At 38.9% G+C, this 17,371-nt stretch overlaps 1 protein-coding gene across 1 annotated transcript in view; it reads left to right on the forward strand.

Moving 5' to 3' along the window:
• Positions 1-10,156: 10,156 nt before the first annotated feature.
• Positions 10,157-17,371, forward strand: part of nek7 (NIMA-related kinase 7) — a 71,157-nt gene continuing 63,942 nt past the window's right edge. The window contains exon 1 of the mRNA XM_086048248.1: positions 10,157-10,530. The gene's annotated coding sequence lies outside the window, so the exon portion shown is untranslated. The remainder of the gene's footprint in view (positions 10,531-17,371) is intronic.

Here is a 17,371-nt window from a genome sequence, read left to right on the forward strand (position 1 = left end):
CGTTTGGTACACACGTAACGGAGGGAAATAAACACGCACTATTCTTCACATTTAGCACACGTTAGGTGAAAGCAGTCACATGACCACTTTATGTGCACATGACACCAGGAGCTCACCACACAACGAAGTGTGACATAACATGCTCAGACTGTTCATTTTTGCTTTTTTGTTCATCATCATAAAAAAAAAAAAAAAACAGTTCATATGAAACCAAAAGTCACCGTGATGTTATGGTTACAATAGCCATGCGATTTTGGTCTATTTCTGCAGTTCAAAATGACATTTTCAAGTTTTTTTTTTTCAACATGCAGGGAAATCTACTCTGTTTCATCACTTAAGCTTGTGTACATCAATTAGGGAAATCCTCAATGATTAAATAAACATAACAGAGCTTTTAGATGAATAGAATACAAAAAATGTATCGCACATACATATAGGCAAACAACCATTCACACTCTCATTCATACCTATGTACACTTTAGAGTCTTCAATGAAATTAGGTGCAATTGGGTATCTTGTGACTGAAAAAGAAACAAACAAAAACAAGCCTGGGGCTGTTTCAGGTCTCACACACTTTATATTAAAATAACAAGAATAAAACACTTTGATTTCAAGAACCACTGTACTGTATTTGCTTTGTCACCTACAGTATAACACTAACATTCAGGCTATTTATTTTATGTTTTTATTATTGAAAATGATTCAACTGGTTTGTTTTTAGCGTGTTTCGCAAGCCAAAAATTGTATAAAGCTGGTCACCAAAATTGTGCCCAAAGGCGCCAGGTAACCACTAAGCACTACATGAGTGGCCCATAGATCTGTTCTAAAAATAGCACACCAGGAATGAGAGATTGTGATTCACTAGGAATGTTGTAAATGTTATTAGAAATAGCGTGTTGCCTTTGATATTTGTTTCCTACCTTGTTAAATCATTGTTGATAATTATGAGAAATCATAATTGATAAGTCTCTTGACATTATTAAATTGTATAGTGGTCAGTTTCAATTTCCTTTAGAATGGGAAAAAAAAAGATTGCCAGCGATGAAAAAAAACCCAAAGATAATATCAGATATTTTTCAACGGTTGGGATGAAGGATGATTTTGGTGTTGACGTATTAGTGGTGTAGATTTGAAAACCACGGTTGCTGCTGGGTTTGACGTGGACTGTATTGGAGACGTGTCCTAGCGAATGGCCTGAGGGGAACATGCTGAATATTTGCTGATATCAACGTCCAACTTATTCAAAATAGCAATAAAAAATTAAAAATGCATCTCAAACAAGAGCTTTGGTCTCATGAGGGTAAAAGGTTGAAGGAATTGGGGTAAAAAAAAATCCCTCATTCCAGCCATGGTTTGTAGCCACGGATAGTCTACAAATACTGAATATATAAGTAGAAGAAAAATATGTAAGAAAGTGTATTGTGTTGGAAAAGCAAAAAGAGACGGATAAAGAGACTGGAGCCACATGGGGACCAGTAAACAAGCCAGTGTTGAATTTCAACAATGTGGGAAACAGCAAGCACATGAGTGTGTCCAAAGAGGAAAGCCCAACTTCTTCCCTTGTGCTGACTTCAGGCCGGTTTGACGTTTCAGGAGACAGACAAACCCCAAAAAGAAGAAAAAGAAGAAAAAAAAAAACAGTCAATCTGTTATGGAGCTGGAGAATGAACATTCTGGACATATCATGGCCAGTGTGATGACAAGAATTGTTGGGTTTTGCTGCCAAGTTGTTGGTGACTGGAATGCACCTTATCGTGTTGTGGGTGTGCACGTACGTGTGTGCATGTTTCGAAGGGAGCCTCCCCATCACCAATGGGAACTCCACACATACACACACATTCAATTTGTTATATGTATATCATCACCCTCTTAAAATAATGGCCCAAGTCACATTTCGACAATTTATTTTTCTTTTTTTAACATCTCACGATTGCTTGCTAACTCTGCCAAAATCAGCTACCTTCTGTTAAGAAGATCATGCAATTGTTCATTTTTTTTACTAAAAAAAAAAAAAAAAAAAAGACTTGGGCCATCATTTTTGGAAGATGATGCTTCTTTTTGATGCTCCGAGCACATACATAAACAAATAATATTTAAACGTGAAAAAACAATTTACACGTGAACATTGAAATAAGTGAGTCTCACTGTATTCAATCTTGTTACTTTTTTTTTTACTATATTTTTGCAGAGGTGTACATGTACAACTGCACTGCATCACAGTGAGGTGTTTTTTGATGTCCCAAATAAGGTTGACAAAATCCTCGAAACGGTACAATGGAATATGCCACTGCAAACTTCAAGCAGATAAAACAACAACAACAGCAAAAACATATATTGTTAAATCAGAACTTCTACGCCAGTCTCAAAGTGATCCGTATTGCTTCTATATTTATAGAGTGAGCCTTTATAACCTTGTCAATACAACTGTTTTCCATAAATTTCATTCATCCATCCATTATCGATACCGCTTATCCTCACAAGGGTCGCGGGGCGTGCTGGAGCCTATCCCAGCCGTCTTCGGGCAGTAGGCGGGGGACACCCTGAATCGGTTGCCAGCCAATCGCAGGGCACACAGAGACAAACATCCGCACTCACAATCACACCTAGGGGCAATTTAGAGAGTCCAGTCAACTTACCATGCATGTTTTTGGAATGTGGGAGGAAACCGGAGCACCCGGAGAAAACCCACGCAGGCACGGGGAGAACATGCAAACTCCACACAGGGAGGCCGTTGCCGGGATCAAACCCACGTCCTCTGAAGTGTGAGGCGGACGTGCTGACCAGTCGCACACCGTGCCGCCCCATTGTTATTCAAATAAGTTTTTTTTTAATAAAAAGTGTTATCATTGTATTTTTTTCTGTATATATTAGAAACATAAAACTGCATCTATGTGTATTAGAATGCAGTATCATAGTAAAGTACAATTTAAATGTATTTAAATCAGTAGTTTAGTCCAAAAAGTAAAACTCATATCACACAGAATCATTAAACTCAGGATTTTTTTTTAGAACAGTCCTCCCTAATCTCTGTATTAAAATAATTTGGATCATTTGAATTCTTAGAAAATTTCCAAATTTGTTGAGGTGGTGAATTTGGTGTGTACATTAGCTTTAATCATCAAAAATTCTTAAAATTTAAATTAGGACATTTCTCACTCAACGTGTAAAAGAAAAAAAAATCGGCAAAAATCTGCTCAAAAAAAATCGGCCGATTTTTGCTGAGTTAATAACCGTACAGGATTGTTTGCTAATGACTCTTTCTGTTTTCTAAGTGTGTTTTGAGATTTACGTATGTTTTTGTTATAGTCAAGCTTGTTTGACGTATTCCTCATAGTTCTTCGTATGGTTTGTTCATAAGTGTTGGTGGAACACATTTGTCATTGAATTGCTTTTCACAGCGAGCGTCCTTGGGCACATCTTACATACAAGTTTTTTTTGGACCGACGTCAGACTAGGACCGTGGGCCAAACGATTAAATCATCCACTGAATCGTGCGACTCCTGCATTTTTCCTCCATGTGAAACCCTGTTGCGTGTTCCTTGGCACTGAGCTAAGGACGGAATCCTGTCCACTGATTTCGGTCAATGAGGACTTTCATGCACTTCCTCTTCCTTTCCGTCTATGCACACTTTGGTTTGTGTTCTTTTTGATGTATATTGCTCACCTCAACTGATCCCTTAAGGATTGCGTTACCTCTTAATTTATCATAAATTCATCGGTTTTACCCATCTCATCAAGTGCACAGTGACTGCATGATGCGTTCAAAGGCAGTTCGAAAAAAATACGTTTTACGACATGTTAAAAAGGAAATGAATTGTTTTAATGGCTGTAAACGTGTGTGTGAGGGGAAAAATTCGACTGCGCCCCTGCAAACAGAAAATATGTCATATCTTTGTGTGTCTGCGAAAACTCTCTCTCTCACACACACACACGCACGCACACGCACACACCCCCACTTACACACATGGTCACACGGTACATGACCCTACATTACAGAGGCACAGTGACAAGTGTGGAATGATGACTGAGGCGTAGGTCACGTGCAGTTTACATGTTGCTCTGGTGGTGTTGTTGCTATATTGTCACAGCCTTTTGGTCGGGACGCGCGTGTGCCGGCGTGCGTGTGTGTGTGTGATATCCTGCCAGTTCTGCCTCACTTGCTTTCTCTCATTGCTAAGCGTCTATTTAACCTCACCTCACACACACGCTGACACGAGCTCGCGCCGACACGCACACGTCAGAGGGGTGACCATGTGAATGAGACACAGCTCCACTGCTGTGTGTGTTTGCGTGTGGGTGGGTGCGCATAGTATGATGTTGAGACCTGTCTGCTGGTTGAAGCAGAACAGGTGGAAGGATTTATTGGACGTGTGCCAAGATAAAGACAGAGCTAACAAATATTCACTCTCCCACTGACACACGCACACACACACACGCACGCACACACACGTAAACACCCCCATCCGCACACCCACGCACACACACACACCCACACACACACACACACACTACACAAATGAAAGGTTGAAAAACAGATTTTATGAGTGATGATGCCAGAAACAATATGCCAGTTTTGTCCTTCACATTATTACAAACTATCTCTCCCATGCCTCATTTGCACATGGCTCTGCACGCCATAAATCCTCTATTTCTCTGTTGTGCTGTTATTCTATATTTAAACGTATTCATCATGTGACGCTTCACATCTAGGCAACCTTGAAAATGCTGCGATCAAGGCCGCTAACAACGGGCTGCCTTTGCGCTTTGAAGACAAAACAACATTAATTAGCCAATAAAATGGAAATGCGGGCTGCCTCCAATGTGAAAACGGAGGCAACATTTCTCTCCAACCAGGTAGCATTGCTCCATGTGCACATGAAGGGGAAGCCGGTGTGCACCGATACGGCGTGTGTCAGCGCGTGACAGGTCAGCTTTGTAGCGCTTCAGCGTAACCTCTCAGTTCCTGCTAAAGCTTCGGGATGCTCGCAGCTCCTCTCTCCTCCATCTGCCGGCGTCTATGAAGTGTGCACCTGATCACAGCGGCTCTGACTGCAGCTATAGCGCGCCGGAGTCATGCCTCACCCCTGGGCCACATGAACAACACAGAAAGAGACATGAGGGGAAAACATCGACATTTTCACAATCACGTTTTCAAATTGGCACAAACATATGCTTTCCATCTATCTATCTATCTATCTATCTATCTATCTATCTATCTATCTATCTATCTATCTATCTATCTATCTATCTATCTATCTATCTATCTATCTATCTATCTATCTATCTATCTATCTATCTATCTATCTATCTATCCATCCATCCATCCATCCATCCATCCATCCATCCATCCATCCATCCATCCATCCATCCATCTATCTATCTATCTATCTATCTATCTATCTATCTATCTATCTATCTATCTATCTATCTATAAATGCATGACCACCATGGTTCCCTGTTGAATTTTCTCACACCTCACATTTTGGCATTAGTTCATCATATACTGTAAATCTTAACATGCAAAATGGTTGAACAAGTTGTCATAACATGTCAAAAATATTGCGATATATTTATTTCCATTACTTTTCCCCCCAAGGTAAATCTTAACCTTTTCTCATGAAAAGAAATGTGTAAAGCACGAGATCAATGCTGAAATCGCGCATAGAAAGTGAGAATAATTGTTGTGATACGTAAGATAATTTGTGGTTGGAAGGAAGTCGGCACTGTTACGATGTACAATGTACAATTTTCCCTAAGGAGATTGTCCCATGTTCACATTTGTACTTTTTCCTGATTATTTTTTTTTCTCTGTGCTACGCAGTGCTGTCTCTTCCTTTCTCTATCACAATGAAAGGTTTGTCAACAACTTACAGTGCAAACAGTAAAAGTGAAATGTGAATCTTGCAATCAGTCTTCCACATACACTAAGGTGTAACAATAAATTTAGAATACTGAACTTGTTATCAAAACCTACGCGTCAGTTTACATCAAAACATCCCTCCGGAGCACACTGTTTAATCGACAACATGACTAAGCAATCTGACTGTCTTACCTGTACACAATGACACAAACTCTTGACTCGTTCTGATGGCACTGACATGCTCAGTGACACAAATATTTACTTTTGAGTACTAAGGATTTTGAGAGAGAAAAAAGCTTTTACAGGGGAACCATGATGTTTTGTAACCCTTGTTCAAAGAGTTTTGAGAAATGCACTTACTGTTTGGCAAATTTCTATTCTGATCTGAGAAATGTATCAAAGCGACTGCGTAAACTGTAATAACAAAACACTGATCAACATTTTTAATCAGAGATGCAAGTAAACTTTTCAAGATTATTTTTTTGCGCTGATTCTGAATCTGCCATCATTTTTCCCTCTATATCAGTAATCAATATACCAATAGTATAATATGTAACATAGTAATATATTTTATTATATTTATGAATTGAGGGTTAGGTTCATTTTTTTCTGAAATATCACAGCTATAAATTACAATGTATATTGTACACGCTTTTACAAATGAAAATATCTAAAAAACTTGATGTGCTAGAAATAAAGTAAAGATATTTAAAAATAAAATAGGGTCCCATAAAGCCATCTCTGATTAGAATTTGCTGTTGACCATTGTGTAATTAAACGTAATTTGCAGAGCCGGGCATTTTACTAAAAATCCGCAGTCCGTTTATGGCCTTCCGCCTACAGCCGGGGTACCGTTCCTCCATCTCTCTATCCACATTTTTGTCCGGCCAGAACAAATAGTAATTGCCTTACGGCCGGTCCGACTATAATTTTAAACGGGCTTCCGACACATCGTATATTCAAATAAAATGACAAGCTGAATAATATGCAGTTCAGATCTTCCTAAGAGAACCACAATTATGCCATTCTTAATATTCAATAAAATAAAAAAACACAATTAAATGCAAATTTAAAAATAATTAGATAATAATTTTATAATAATAACTTTTTTTTTTTTCATGAATCTCACTGTGATGGCAGTCGGTCAATTCAAACAAGCAAAAGAAAATGGCATAGGTGTGGATGTTTTGTTTAGTATGTTCAGTTATTTTTAGCATCCAATTACCACTCCCTTCAAGCAACTACAGGAACATTTTTTTCTCATCATTAGGTGAACCAAAATGTTACAAAAAGTATGAATAATGAAACAATGATGATCTTGTCTTAATTTACTGACATTTACTTACTGTGAAATGTGGGCCTGTTTATTATTATTGTTATTTTTTAATTGAGAGCTTGTTTAGTTGAACACAAAACTCAATGCTGTTGTCAGAATGGCGACAGGTGGTTACACAGGTTAACCCTCGTATGGTGCTCAGGTGTGTGGGACCCATTTTCAGTTTTTATCAAAAGAAAAATGACACAAGGCACATCTGAAACCTTCTCGTGGTGATAGCACACTTATGGGATTTTCTTTTGTTTTTATTACATTTTATTTTAAAAAAAACGAATAGTACATTAATTCATAAATGTGCTCTAACGCATTCTCAAAAAAAAACGCCAAAAGTTTTCTATTGGGTAAAAGCACCACATCAGGCAGACAGGCACTTTTTAAAACAATGGAAATACCACACGATTATTACAGTTTTCCACCAAACAGACGTGACGGCACGCGTGTTGAACTAGAGGATCTCTGGGTGCAGCTCCCCTAGCAGACTGATGCATTACTTCTCATCCATCCATCTAATTATTCCCTTAGAAACCTGAAATTTGAAGATACAAAAGACCGTCCCTATCTGTCACTGAGCGCCATTGATCTTATTGAGAGAAAATGTGGGTGTAGTGCAAACCCAATATAACTTGTGCCATTAAATTCCACACAGCATTATTCACATAGCGAATTGACAGATATCTGCAAGACATTTCTTTTAATCTTCAACCGTTGTTGAAGAAAAAGGAGGGGGGGGGTGCTTGGGGGGTTGTACACTGCAGGCATCTCTGCCTTTTCCATATTTGCAGTGAGGTTAACAAAAAAGGCGACTGAAGTATGGAGAAAAAACAGCATCCCACCTAACTTGTTGATTATTAACAATGTTGATGGTAAGATGGATGTGTTTCCACTGGATCACGAGTGTTTAGAATTTGTCAGTATGAAAGGAATGAGCACAGCAAGCTTTTATCAAAGTCATGTAAGATGATCAATTCCACACGCCAGTCTACAAGCTGCACTTCCATTTTTGTCAATACGTCCTCATGATTTTCCCAATTACACAATGTGATTGGGCCCCTTCCTTTGCATACAATCGTGAAACATAAGCTAAAGTGGATATTGAGTGTGTTTTCGAGTGTGTGTGTTCTCATCCATTAGCCAAAGGATTCTACCTTGACACAGTCCTGATGGATAATCATTGCGATTCAGAGTAAAATGTTCAGCTTTGATTTTTGATGTTGAGACACACAACCTCCAGCTAAAAAAGCAGAATACAGTATATTTAATGTTAATTTGTTAAAGGGAAGTCAACCCCAAAATTGTCTTTACAATTATATGTTCTATGCAGGCCCACTGTCCAAATAAGGCTTTCTGACTAATATTGCGTTTGTGTAATATGAGTTAATCCACCGTTTTTTAGCCATCTATGGGGGCGGCCATTTTTGTCACTTCTGTCGACTGAAAATGACATGACAACTGCTCAGGGCTCAGTTAACGACCAATCACGGCTGACCTGTTTTCTGAAGCTGAGCCGTGATTGGTCGTTACCTGAGCCCTGAGCAGTTGTGATGTCTTTTTCCGTCGAAAATGTCATAATTTATTTTGGAGAGGTTGGTATGATAGCTACGGACTGTAAAATGGATTTCAAGCTGTTTCACAAAAGTTCTGGGACTTTTCTGTTGCTCTGAATGGCACAGATGTGCTTTATTGATGGTGATATGAATAGGGCTTTGCTAACTAGTAGCAGGCTAGCCATTGTGTTTTGCTAAACTACTCAAAGACAATCCAACCAAACATTTTATACATACAGTACCCTTAAGAAAATTCCCTCCACAAACCCGATAATGGAGGTTTGATTCCCTGCTTGTCTCCCTTTTTAAGGTGATGAACAGAACAATAATGCAGTATGTAAGAAGGAGTGAAGCCACCAGCGGCCATCTTACATTGCCAGTCTTTAAGCATAACTAACTCAAATACCTTGATTTCTCTGCTGTGTTTTCACATTATTTTCTGTCCTTATGCTGAAAATTCCACAGTGTGCAGTGTACGGTTGTACCAATAATTCTGGGAAGCTTTAAATGTATCTTTCATTGGTCAGAATACAAAAATAAACTTTCTCTTAAAAGGTACAGTATATTGTATCTCAGAGTGCTACTGGAATATTCGTATGCATCATGTTGTCACATCCATGAACAATGAAATGAAAGCAGAGCCCATCAACAACAACAAAAAAATAATTTCTTCTGGAAGTCAAGATTCACAATACTGAGAAAATATACAATTAATGGTCGATGCAAACAGTGAAGCTCGTTGTTTGCGAGGCTCTCATGAATCCATACAGTATAAAACACAATGATATAAGTTTTTTCTGCAAATAAATCAAAAAAATAACACAAGTTGTCAGTAGCAGTGGCAATGCAAGATGGCTGCCCTCTGGGGCGAGAGGCGACTGGCAGTTCAGGCCCTGATTAATGAGCTGCTCCCTCTAAATTGTGGGCCGGTCTCTTGGGGTAAAATGGAGGAAAATAACAAGCAAATAGCATCGTATCAGCTCAAAAGACGCTGGCCCACCGAGCATTGGTAGATGCTGTATGCCACATGACCAGTCCAGTGAAATGCTTGAAATCTGTAAATCTCCGAACATTTTTAAATCACTTCTACAACATTCCTAGGATCTCACAATCACAATGTCCCACCACGGGTAAGATATTTTTGGAACAGGCCCACAGGCTACTCATGTGGTCTGTGGTCCTTAGGAGGCCGACTGGTTGTCTGCACCCAAGCATACAGACGCCATACAGGAAGGTATATATTATTCTGGACAAATGTATTTTGTTTAAATGTATGGAATGCTTGTTGGCTGGCTAAACAATAAAGAACAAAAACCAAACCAGCACGTCAAGGAAGTGATGAGGCGAAATTAGTCTATGTCAAGGCCAATAATGTTGGAGGCTTGGAGCGTCTGTGCGGAATCTCGCGGTATTTGACAGCTCTCAGGGAATGCTGCCTTGTTTACATTGGTGGCACGCGGGTCAGCAGTGTGACGGCTGCTCGGGGGGCCTAGCGGACTAACTGCCTGCCTGCTTTTCACAGCACGTACACAACCTCACTGACGCGGCAGCGGCAGCAGCAGCACTTTCTCTCCCGACCCCCCACCCCCCCAAAAAACAAAAGTAAAAACTTTTCAGCGTTTCGGCAACGCAACGAGAGGCCGACCCAGGCGAATTTTTCTTTTCTCCCCCCTTCCCCTGGTGCCCTTCGACAGGAAAGGGAAAGTCCGAAAGGAGACGAGCGCCGTAACAATCAGTGGAGTGTCAGCGCGTGAAGAAGGAATAGCTTAGCAACAGAGTCCCACTTCCTGGTAAGTCCTCACACAGCTGACTGAACTTAGCAAAACTACTCTGGAGCGGCTAATTAGCTCTTTATCAACTGTTTTTCCGATCTGTCTTGGACAAGACTGGGACGGCACAGTTTGAGGTTCACCGATGTTGCCACAGTTGATGCTTATACGCAAGCTTCACATTTGGAGGAAAAAAGTTTGAAGGAAGTTCGTCAGCTAGCTTAGCCTGCCTGAGGCTAGCATGTAGCAGCGCTAACTTTCACTGCATTCAAGTTCGTGTGACTTGAAGCAACTAATGTCACTGTCACTTCAGTGCGATACAATATGCTTCCAGTCAAATATGTTCGGACGCGACTCGCGGTGCTGAATACAATAATGCAACATCTTATTGAGTCCAGGGAACAGATTTTAAATGATGCAACGTAATCGCGTGTAGGCTGTGTGGTGTACTCTAATTACTTTCCATACCAATATAGTTGTAAGCCCATTCAAGACGTGTCTTTGACTTTCCATAATTATGCGAGGCTGCATTATGGGTGATTTGCTGGGCGAGACACGATTCTGAGTGGTTATTATTCCGGGTTCAAGAAACAGATCATGTATTTGTTCTAACCAACTCTCATTCACACAAACTCGTGTTATAACAGAGCTTCTCACTCGAAAGCCATCACATCGTTAAATGTTGCATAAATATAATAATGTACATAGTACATACATAGTTGGACCTGACTATCTATAGTTTCCCTTGTCAAGAAAACCCCTTTCACAACAGTTTGCGAAATCAAGAACACTCTCCAGGAGGTGACTGTATCTGTGTCCAAGTCAACAATTTTCACCACAATGTGTAAACCATTGGTGAGCTTCAATAACAGTAAGGCCAGATTGTAGTTTGCCAAGAAAACATCTAAAAGAGCCTGTAATGTATAGTTCTGCAACAACAGTTTATGGACAGATGAGACAAATACCAATTCGTACCAGAATGATGGAAAGAGAAAAGTACGGAGAAGGGAATGACTTGCTCAAGATCCCAAGCATACCACCTCTTCAGTGAACCATGGTGGTGGTAGTAGTGTAATGGTGTGGGCATATATATGGATGCCAGTGGAACTGGATCTCTACTATGATCATGTGACTGCTGACAAAAGCAGCAGAATAAATTCTGAAGTGTTTCGGGCAGTATTATCCTCTCATTTTCAGAGTTTTTTTGTGCTATGTGGACATCTATTCTTTTTTTTTTTTCTATAATCCCTGTTATAATGCAGTAAAATAAACTGGAACCTATCCCATCTGACAAGATGCAGGATACACACTGGGCTGGTAGCTAGCCAATCACTGGCTATGTGGACAGAGAAATGCATTTTCCCCACCAAGTTGGTTTTGTGGCCTTTTAATTGTTGGTTATAGATTGGATATCCGCTTTGTGGCCATGCAAGATGAATAAGGATGGTCAGATCAGAATCCGTGTGGTTTTTTTTTCTCTTTTGACCATGTTGTCATCAGGCAGTGCTGGCAGCATGATGAAACCATACTGTCTGTTGAGTGGGAAAAGACAAAAGGGGCTTGTGTCAACATAGGGATGGTCAACGGTTTAAAAATGTGCACTTTTTAAATAGTTGTTGACTAGGTCTGCCATGATTAGTCAACTAATCACGACGATGTCGACGATCAAAATCGTCGACAATTTTAATCGTCGACGTGTCGTTTATTTATATATATTTGGCACGTTATTTTTCTCTCGAGACTGCCGCGTCTCGCTCTTCTCCTGCTGGCTGTTTTCCTATCTGCAACGCACATGCGCGTTGGTGGGAATCCGGGTGATGGAAACAGAAGCATTGTGGGTAAAGTAGTGTAAGCCTTACAACTGTAAGGGCTAATTCGCATTGGCAACAGAGTCCGAAAGTTATAAATAAAAGATTAAAAAAAAAAAAAAAAAAGTCCGAAAGTTACGGCGCATTTCACCAAATAAACTTAATACAATGTTTGCGTGTATGCACAGGTACTGCATATTGTCTGTCTACATGTTTGCTGAGCTGTAAACTGTAAAATATTTAAAGACACAGCAATGTTTGAAGATGTTAGTAAGTGTTTGAAATTCTGTTAAATAGTTTTGGGATCAAAATTTGTGGAATTTATGTTTTAAACTATGAATATAGGCAATTGTAATCACTTTAACTCTCTGGTGACGCTCGGTCCTTAATCCCCGTGAGTAGTGGTGGCCCACCGTATGTAAGAATTGGCTATATTTTTCATAGTCACGTCAGTTGGGAGCAATTGCTTAAGTCAGATGCTTGAAAATGGTATTCATGTTCCTGTTCTCCACTAAATATTTCAGCATTTATACCATCACATTTGGCAATGCTTGAGGGGGATGATTCAGCTGAGGGTGAGTGGGAACTGACATACCTTGTTGACCTAATAATTACTCACTTCTCTGTTGCCACATTTGATCATTGTCTAAGGCTCCGTACAAGCTTGAGTCTCCCACCGTCATCATAAACACTGGCTGGCTCAGTGAAGTTGACTGTCGAGTGTTGTCATGAACCGGATGAACGACAACGGTTGCCAAAGGTTTGTATCAGTCTCTGTGTTTTAGAAGTTCAGCCAGGACAAAATGGTTTCAGAGTGAATATTATCAAGGTTAGCCATACTGGAGGGTGGAGAGGATTTATTTATTTGTTTTTAAACATAGCTTAAAAAAAGTACCTGGAAAGAAGAACTTCAAAAATTGATGGAGATGCTGACTAGCATTTTTTCACAAGTGACAAGGTCTGTGTTATTTTTTCACCTCTTTTTTACTTTTTGGTCTATTCTGTATTAGACAAAACCATACAGTTGTAGTGTCAGCTCTGCCATAAAGTGTTTTACTGTTTTCGGTTAGACCAAAATTTCCACTCTTGGTGTGGAGGAATCTGCACGCTTGACCCAGGGCAGTGATTAAGTGTAATGGAATTTGCCAATTCTCTCTGTTCCGACAGAAGTTCCCATTTTAGCCCTGGAGCCAGCCACTCTACTGTATTGAGGATCAGATGAGACATTTGTCATCTGACCACTTTAACAACATTTTTGCCCATGGGTTTTTTTTTTAAAATCTATAATAAAAACAAAAATATTAGCTTTCTTCCTTCACAAAGCACATTTGGATGCCTCCTTAGGCCATTTTGAGCTACATTTAACACCGTCTCTTGGATGATGTCAAAGACCATGGCCAGGCTTTGCACAGAACTGATGCTGGCAAAGGACCACCGCAAGCTTTATTCATCCTTGGTAGTCCGACTTTGCACATTTTTAAGTTTCAAATGATACATTTAAATACTGTACATGGTTGCTGCCTTTCCTAGAACAATTTAAAACACTCTTTATTTTTCCGGCTCTGCATGGTTAAAGTTTAGAGTAAGGTCTTTGGCAATGAGACTGCTAGTCAAGCAGCTTCTTACACTCCCTTGAAACGGCCCTCTTCATCAATAATTGTGCATCTCTCTCTCTCTCTCTCTCTCTCTCTCTCTCTTCTTGAGTATGGAGGGTCATGGATGTTTCAAGCATTCAAATCAGACAATGCCTTGCAGCCCCTTGTGTCTCGTGAACATTTTTAACATCACTGTGGAACTGATGCCTTCTCTCATTGGGCTCAGTGATGCTCTGCAGGGAAAAGACTACAAAGACATGCAAACGCAAAAAAATACTGACCTTGGACCTTGTTTGAAGTTAATGAAATAGTTATAGTGCTGCTGGGTCATTGTGTCACGACCACACAATCATTCATTTCTATGCAATTTTTACCCCAAACCCATTCATTTTTTTGAAATCCTTTGTGATCAAACTACTCAATGTATTATATGCCTTAGAGTTGTGAACCCATGGTAGGGCTGCTCGATTCTGAAAAAAATATTACCGGTAATCATGATTATTTTGGTAATAATTGAAATCACGATTATTCAAACAATCATTTATTTTTTGTTACAAAACAAAAAAATGTTTAAACCTAAAAAAAATATAAAGACAAATAAATGTAAGTAAGTTCCTTTTGGACCAAACAAAATTGATAAAATTAGTCATAAAAGAAAAGAAAAAAAGTGAAAGTGAGTTCTAAAAGAAAAAAGGTGAAAATATAAATTCAAGTATGACTTGTGTAAACAAACAGTGCGTTGGAAAGAAATAGATATTAATAATCGTTTTTTACAGTTATGCCAATTTTGTAATCGTGGAGTGTAATAATTGTAATTGAATTTTGACTAATTGCACAGCCCTAACCCATGATATATAATTGATTACTTGAAGTAATGACATGTAGAGTTTATATACCGTATACATGTAGATTTTTTAAATATGTTATTTTACTCAAATAAATTGAAAATAACTCTTCTGTTTTTTTAGAGGCTGTGAATTTCTATTTAGCTGATCAAAAGCCTGAAAAACTTCTCCCGATACTTGCTTTTACTTACTTGCTCTAAGAATCGGTACTGGACCCGTATTTACATAGTATAATACATTTCAATGATAATTTCATGTTAATGACAATATACTCTATTTTTTTAAGACTTGAAGAAAATATCACTAATGTGTATTTTTTTCTTGTTTGGACAGTATAAAATCCAACATTTGACACCTCAACTGCTAAACTGGAAAACTTGCCAAATGGGGGATCGAAGCCCGATGATTTGATTATGTTTTGCGACATAAGTGATCAGATGTACGATTGAATGTGATTAAGTAGAATAACACAATTCAAGCATCTACCTATTACATGGTACGAGTGATCTAAGAAACATACTACGAACTACAGTAAAGAGTCAGCACCTCAAATACTGTAAATACTGAAGTACTGAATTTAGAATATTGATACTCTATTTTGAGACACATAGTTCCTATGAAACTATCAGTCCTGCGTGACCATTGCTTAAAGAAAAAAGTACTCAAATTAAAAGTGACAATCACGAAGTTCGATTTGAACGATTAGTCACACGAATGGTGGAAAAAAGTTTAAATATTATTTGTCTTGGTCTCAACATCCTGGCATTTGAATTTTTTTTTTTTAAACATCATTTTTATACACATAGAGCACAGTAATATAAGAGAAAAGACCCATGAAAGGAGCAGATGTACAAAGTCCAGGCGATCATTTTCAGACTATAATTCTTCTGTGTTCCCCATCCCCAAGTATGCGATGGAAACTACAGATTCTCTCCTCGTGCATGTTTAAAAAAAAAAAAAAAAAAAGCTCTTTTTCACCACTGGTTCAACTTCTTGTTGTTAGTACAACCGCCAACAGCGTAACAAGTTGCTAAGCTATGCCAGACATTTACAGGTGCTTGTGACGTTTAGAAAAGGAAATGAAGACTGCTCAAATAAACCGCTTTGGTAAAACGAAAGTCGTTCTAACAAACGGCTCACTGTTACTTCTGTCGAGCCCAGCGGCACCATATGTACCTCCTACGTCATGCAGCAGAGGCTTGGATTCTTAAATTGACAGTAACCAGACCAATCTTGGTGTATTTGAGACGGCTTTTGTTATCAGTCAAATTGAGCTGATATCGGCGACACCATTTTTTTTCCTAATATTGGCCCAATAGTTATCTGTACGATAGTTATTGTGCATCCTTACTTGAGATGTCTACTTGTACTATAGTATTACTTATTGTGCGCAGACGTACAGTACTGACGAAACTAAATACAGTATGGTGCAGCTTTACAACAGAAATGTCTTCAAACATCAACAATGAATGATACAGCATAAAGCACAGAATGACCACATAGTGGGCAAGTGAATGGAAAAAAACACATTTATTTTGTCTAGCCAGGCGAATTACACGCCTGCTGTAAGTATTGCTGTAAAACACAATATATATTAGGGCTGTAACAATAACGGTGATATTGCGATATTAAAATTGCCCTGATATCTTTGTTGTCATGTTACGATTTTAAAAGCAGAAGCTCTCCATTAAAAACCATTACTTTTTGCCCACTGCAGCCAAACACAGCATTGTGAACTACATAGACCATGATACTTTGTGCCACTGAGCCAATAGGAACAAACACACGCCAATTAAATGACTGGCTAAGCCTATTTCTTTGTCACTGCTTTTATTAAATCACAATATATATATATTTATATTTATATATATTTTTTTCTTCATTCGCTTTTTTTTTTAATACAATATCGTGAGTTCTTATACAGTAAGTATCGTGAGCTTTTTAAAAAAAAAAATTTTTTATATCACTAACCCCCCCCACAATATCATATAATAATTGTATTGTTAGGTTCATATTGTGATTATTGTATTGTGAAGTTTGGACATCATTACACCCCTACTGTATATATTATATTTCTGTCGCTTGGCGGCGCACTGTGGCTATGTCCCCAAAATGTATTTTTTGCCTGTGCTTCTGTGCATTTTGATTGACTATAGTTTGCGATGTCGCCACCGCGTGTAACTGTGATTCAAATGTTGAAAAGCCACAAAACCAGTGACTGAATTCGGCCTCTATTGAAATCTTGTGGCAGAACCCCAGACATGCGTGAGTATTCAGTGGAGTTTCCTTGCATCATGTTGTTCATAAAGTTAATAATATTGCTTACGGTCAGTAGAAGCTGAGGGAAAAGCTACTGCCAAAGCCAAGTTGGCATAATTTGAACTGTGGTGGGAAGACAGCTCTCATGCAGTATCATCAATTTTGATTTTAGATCAGTCTCCAGTTGTCCCCTGTCCCTCTCGATCGCTTTTGATCATCCACAAGCAAAAATGCCAATCCCTCGAGGATACAAATCCATTTAGACCAAATGATTACAAGATGCTGGGTGCCACTGTAAACACCACATCAGTGACAATGACAGTATGCATTTGTCATTAGATGAGACGAAAGCAGA

Source organism: Filicampus tigris, chromosome 12 (assembly GCF_054856515.1).
Source record: "Filicampus tigris isolate MCC_2025a chromosome 12, RoL_Ftig_1.0, whole genome shotgun sequence".
NCBI lineage: Eukaryota > Metazoa > Chordata > Actinopteri > Syngnathiformes > Syngnathidae > Filicampus > Filicampus tigris.